The following is a 6,014-nucleotide window of genomic DNA, read 5'->3' on the forward strand; positions in this document are numbered from 1 at the left end:
AGGCTCCGGGCACGCCCTGCGCAGGGCGTCCCCATCCCTGCCCAACCTGAGCGGCTCCTCTCAGAGGTTGCGCGCCCCAAAGGCCCAACTCGGGGAGACCGATCCCGTGTTTAACATGTTGCTATATTGTTCTTCGTGGCCTTTGGGGCATTGCTTTTCATTTTTTATATATTGCATTAAAATCTATTTATCTTGGTTACTTGGATTTTTGATCCTCAAATGTCCTCCCAGCCCAGCCAGCGAGTCTGGACCCAGCGCCCCTACCGCACCCCAGAGGTCCTGCCCCGCGAGTGCTCGGGCTCAGCGCCAGACCCCTGAGGACAACCACGTGCGCCCCTGCGCTCAACGTGTTCCTGGCCTGGGCCCCTCTGGGCGGCCTGTGGTTCAAGTTGGAAAAATGACAGCTGGGAGAATGTGCAGGCCTCGCCAAAGTGCAAACCAGGCTAGACATCCTGGGTACCCGGCACACCCCTCGCTGCCAGCGTGACCTCGAACCACGGACTTCACTCTCTCTGAGTTGGCCCCTCCTGCATGATGGATGTAACAGTTACCTGCCTGTCAGAGTCGGTGAGTTGCAGGAGGAACAGAGCATGAGAAGCCGCCCAGCACAGCTCTAGACCCAAGGCATGCCTTTTCGGTTTGCCAGGAACTTGGCCTGCTGTTCCTCGCAGCGGTTCTCAACCTGTGGGTCGCGAACAATGAAAATACATCCTGCATATCAGATATTTACATTACGATTCATAACAGTAGCAAAATTACAGTTATGAAGTAGCAACGAAAATAATTTTATGGTTGGGGGTCACCACAACATGAGGAACTGTATTAAAGGGTCGCGGCATTAGGAAGGTTGAGAACCACTGGGCGCGAAACCTGTTCCTGACTCCAGGCCTTTGCCCTGAGGTCCCCCCTGCCTGGCTCCACCTCTGTTGCAGGGAGCCTTCCCTGACCACACTTGATAAATGCCCCTCCCCAATCCCTTTGTTCCCTTCCCTGTTATTTACATCACACCTGGATCTCTACCTAAAATTTTTATTTGTTTTGTATGTGTGTATCTTCCCCTCTCCCTGTGCAGGCAGAAATCTTGTCCACCTTGTTCACTATTTTATACCCAGTGCCTGACACTTCTGTTCTTAACAAATATTTGTTGAATAAAAGCATTAGCATGCAATAAATAATGGGGATTTACAGTAAGCAAGATAACACAATCCATTTCCTTGTAGACTCACAGGGTGGGAAGAGGGCCATTAATTAAAGAATCATTTGAGGGGAGACGTTTCTCCAAGGAAGTGATTTTGAACTGAAATCTGAAGAGGACGAGTAACCAGCTGATGGAAGCATCAGAGAAGTGTTCCAGGTAGAAGGAACAGCATGTGCAAAGGCCCGGAGGAGGACAAACAGGTGTCCTTGCAACTGAACTAGGCACTGTAGCTGGAGCACAGAAAGGAGGAAGCTGACCTCATGGGCACTCTCTCTGAGTTGGCCTCTCCTGCATGATGACAAGAAGGGGCAGAACCTCAGATACACCATGTTAAGATCCATGCCACACTTATCCTAAAAGCAACGGGTAGGCGTTAGACGGTTTACACAAAAGGGTTAACATAATCAGCTTTTTGCCCACCATCTGCTATAGGGCAAGAATGGACCAATGGAGGAGAAATAAAAGGCTGGCACAGTGTCAGAGTGTCAGGAAGTATGCATTTGATAATGCTGTGCCCCTTCCTCTTGTGCAGACCTGTCCAGAGCTGTGGGCTTCCCTCTGACCCCCGGGAGCCCCCAAAGCCACCACAGCTCCAGGCAGGCAGCGTGTGCTGAAAAAGACCTGAAGGGACCATGCTGTCCTCTGGGCTTTAAAGCCTTCATGACACGGGACTTCCGTGTTGGGTATAAAGTCAAAGAGTCATTTCAGTTCTGACTTGCTGGGAGAAAATTAAGACACCTCTTCCCAGAACCACTCATTGTTCCTATGGTATGCCTCCCTCCACCCCTCAAAAAAGCAAGCATCCAGAAATGGAAAGTCAACCTCTGCCTTTTATTAAAATCATTGGAATAGAAAAATCGCCATTTGGCAATCTCCAAAATAATTGATTGAGGCAAGAACCATCAATGAATGCTAAAACTAGTGGTTGGAAGTTTAAGAAGTAACAGAATATTTCCATGGTCTTCAAGTAACTCTTTGAAAAATATTTGTCAATAATAAAAGAAAGAAAAAATGGTAGCTTCATGGAGAAGAAAGCTGGCAGATACCCTTAAATAAGTGATCAAAGTTAGTCCTGAATTCTTTTTTTAATAAAAGACATTAAGGGGACAATTGAAGACTAAAACGGTCTTGTATCAATGTTAATTTTGATTATTGTACTGAGGTGTCAGAGAATGTCCCTGGCTTTAGGAAAGATACATGAACGGAGTATGTAAGGGACAGGGGGCATAATGTCAGCAACTTACTCCCAAATGTTTCAGGAAAAAAAAGAGACAGAGAAAGAGAGAGGACAACGCAGATGTGATCAAAGTGATGAGATGGTGAAAGGAGGAGAGGATGCCGTGGGTTCACTGTACTGTTTGTGCAGCTTCCTGGAGTCATCGTGTCAACATTAAAAACTTAAAAAGTTTAGAAAAACCATTTGGGACTTTTTGTTTTGTTTGTTTTTCTTCTATTGCCTTTGGTTTGAGAGTTAAACGCATTGTGCTCCGATGTATGATCCAGAGAGAGATCGTTTTGTTGCCAGTGGAAATGGGGTCCTTTCACAGAGTCACGAGAAAAGCATTTCTGGGGACCCATGCATAGGAAGTTGCGGTGTCGTGGTAAGATTTATTGGGATAGAAATAGAAGCTGACCCCAGGTTCCAATGTCCATCTCAATCCATCCCGCTGTGGGAAAAAGTCCAGCCTTGTCTTCATCAGGCCTAGAACAAAGGCCAGTGTCCTGCGCCATGCCGAAGCTTAGCTTCTGTCCTTGTCCTTGTCTGGTCTCTTCCCAGCTGCACTCCAGCTGGCACTGCAGCGGCACGGAGCCTGCGCTTGGAGTCACGCAGCTGCAGGCGTGGCCTGCTAGGGCTGCATGGATGCTATGGCGAGAAAACATGGGAACAAATGGGCAAGCGTATGTTATGGGGAGGGAGGGAGGGGGAAGAGAGAGAGAGAGAGACTCTGTAACGCTTGGATTATCTCGGGCTTGAGAAGGACTAGGTGGTTTTTCAAACTAAGTGATCAATTTCCCAATCCTTCCCGGTTGGGTTTGGTCCTCCCCACAATCAACCCACTTCCTAGTTTTCAGGGGTCTGTGTTCCTATCCAGTCCCATCCTTTTTCCAGGCTAAGTTCGCTCCACCCCCTTATGGTGCCATCTTGGTCCTACTGCACAGGCCTCGTAGTAGAAGCACTCCCCCTGTGTCATCTTGGCTTCTATTGGGCATGTGCCCAGCAAAGCAATTTCCCTTTTATTCCTTCCCCCATTGTCTGGGCAAATGGACCAGTTGTATATTGGGGAGACTGAAAAACTGGCTCTTCCTCTCCGTGGAGGTAGGGAGGACACTAATCCCTTGAATTCATGGGTGGGGCGCCCCTGGATGCTGCAGTTTCCTAGCGAAGCAGGCTCACTATCAGTTCAGCTCCTAGCTGGTTGGGGACGGCAATGTCTGATTCTCTTCGCTCCCTTTCTGTGGTCATAGTCAGCTACCTGTGCTAACAATTCCATGTTCATGAACACCAACACCTACTACTCTGCTTTTGTTTCTCCCCATCAAGGAGAGTTTGGGGGCCTCCACCACCACCTTGCTGGGGTCTTGCTTTAGCATGTCCCTTCGGCACAATGTCCCTCCATCCAGCTGCCTTGCATTTCATTAAAGCAGGAAATTTAATGTAAATCCTAACTCCTGTGTTGTCAGGGAAACCTGTTCTAATACATTACATGTGAATAATAGTGTAAAAACCCACTGTCAAGAATTTACAGCAACCCTAGCTGGTTTGGCTCAATGGATTGAGCGTCAGCCTGAGGACTGAAGGGTCCCAGGTTTGATTCTGGTCAAGGGCACATGCCCGGGTTGTGGGCTCAATCCCCAGTGGGGGACATGCAGGAGGCAGCTGATCAATGATTCTCTCTCATCATTGATGTTTCTATCTCTCTCTCCCTCTCCTCTCCTCTATAAATCAATAAAAATATATTTTTTTTAAAAAGAAGAACACAACACAGCTCAGACCAGGAGGACAAAGATGGTTCAATGCTAGGAAGTCTAGTCATTGAGATCCCTGGACTTATAGGTCAAAGGACAGAAGGCTGAGAGGCATGTTCCTACTACTAAAAATTTATTTGATGGCCCTGGCTGGGTGGTTCAGTTGGCTGGAACATTGTCCCATACACCAAAAAATAAAAATAAAAAAGGTTGCGGGTTTGATTCCTGGCCAAGGCATGGGTTCAATCCCCTGTCAGGGCACATATGGGAGACAACTGGTCAATGTTTCTCTCACATTGATGTCTCTCTCTCACCCTTCCTCTCTCTAAAATCAATAAACATATCCTTGGGTGAGGATTTTTAAAAAATAAAAATAAATAAAAATGTATTTAATGAATCTTGTCACTATTCAGAACTGGAACCATAAGATTCCACATTGTGGAAATTTTGTCTTATAATTTCAAAGTAGGGAATATCTCTTTAAGCAAAATACAAATTCAAGTCTAAAAACACTTGACTATGTAAACATTAAGATTATATCAATAGAAAAAAATTGCACAAAAGTCAAAAGTTATTTTTAAAGTGAGAAAAAATATGCAACTTAACAGATAAAAGGTATGTATTATGTTATTATTCATAATATCGACATATATAAAAGCCTAAGTGACCATCATGAACAGTCGACCAAACAACCGGTTGCTATGATGTGCACTGACCACCAGGGGGCAGATGCTCAAAGCAGGAACTGCTCCCTAGTGGTCAGTGCACTCCCACAGCCAATCTCCCATAGCCGGCCAACCTCCCACAGTCCCTCTCCCTGGCCGGCTGGGCACCCTCCTACCCCCTGACCAGCCCCGATCCCTGGCCAGGCTGAGGAACCCCACCTGTGCACGAATTCGTGCACTGGGCCTCTAGTATAATACATAATATTACTTTTTTCCAGTGAGAAAAATAATTAAAGCTCTAGTTTTCCAAAATTTTAATGGCAAAGGATATGAAAAGACAGCTCACAGAAACAGACCGCTGAAAAGAAAAAAAGAGAAGAAATACAAAGGTATTTAAACATAGAAAAGACTGTTGAGCCTTCCCTGTGTCACTGAGTTTGCCAACACTCAGGAAAACAGCACCATGTGGGGTCTGTGAGGAAACAGACCCTCTTGGCATCACTGGTGTAAGCAGTTCAATCCCTGGTAACAAGTCGGCATTGACTTTCAACGTTTAATCGCGTCGACCCTCTTTCCCACTTGTCTCACCTCTGGCGATTTATATGCAGCACAGATACAATCCCATGAGTGTGTAAAGAAGCATGTGCCTGGCTGGTGTGGCTCAGTGGTTGAGTGCCAACCTATGAACCAAGAGGTCGCAGTTCAGCTCCTGGTCAGGGCACATGCCAGGGTTGCAGGCGCCATCCCTGATCGATGGTTCTCTCTCGTCATTGATGTTTCTATCTCTCTCTCCCTCTTCCTTCCTCTCTGAAATCAATAAAAAAATTTTTTTAAAGAAGTATTCACAAGGATATTCAATGTAAATAACTTTTTTCCCAAGAAACAGGGAAACCTATACATTCGCCTCAAAAACTACCTAATCAATTCAAATATTTCAAATTTTGCTTGTTCTTTCACTCTTTCTTCTCTGATACCCCTCACCTATGATGTGTATAGTCTTATAGTAATGGGCAATATTTTCATATTTTTCATAGATTCTTTTCCCTTTTTGAAATTTTGAAAATACAAAGCCAGGCTGTGAAATTGGTATAAGAAAATGGACATCTTGAACTTGTAAAAACAGTAGAATGGTGTTTACCAGAGGTTGAGGGTGGAATTGGGGAGACATTGTTGAAGATCACAAC

This window comes from Myotis brandtii, unplaced genomic scaffold (assembly GCF_000412655.1).
Source record: "Myotis brandtii unplaced genomic scaffold, ASM41265v1 scaffold193, whole genome shotgun sequence".
NCBI lineage: Eukaryota > Metazoa > Chordata > Mammalia > Chiroptera > Vespertilionidae > Myotis > Myotis brandtii.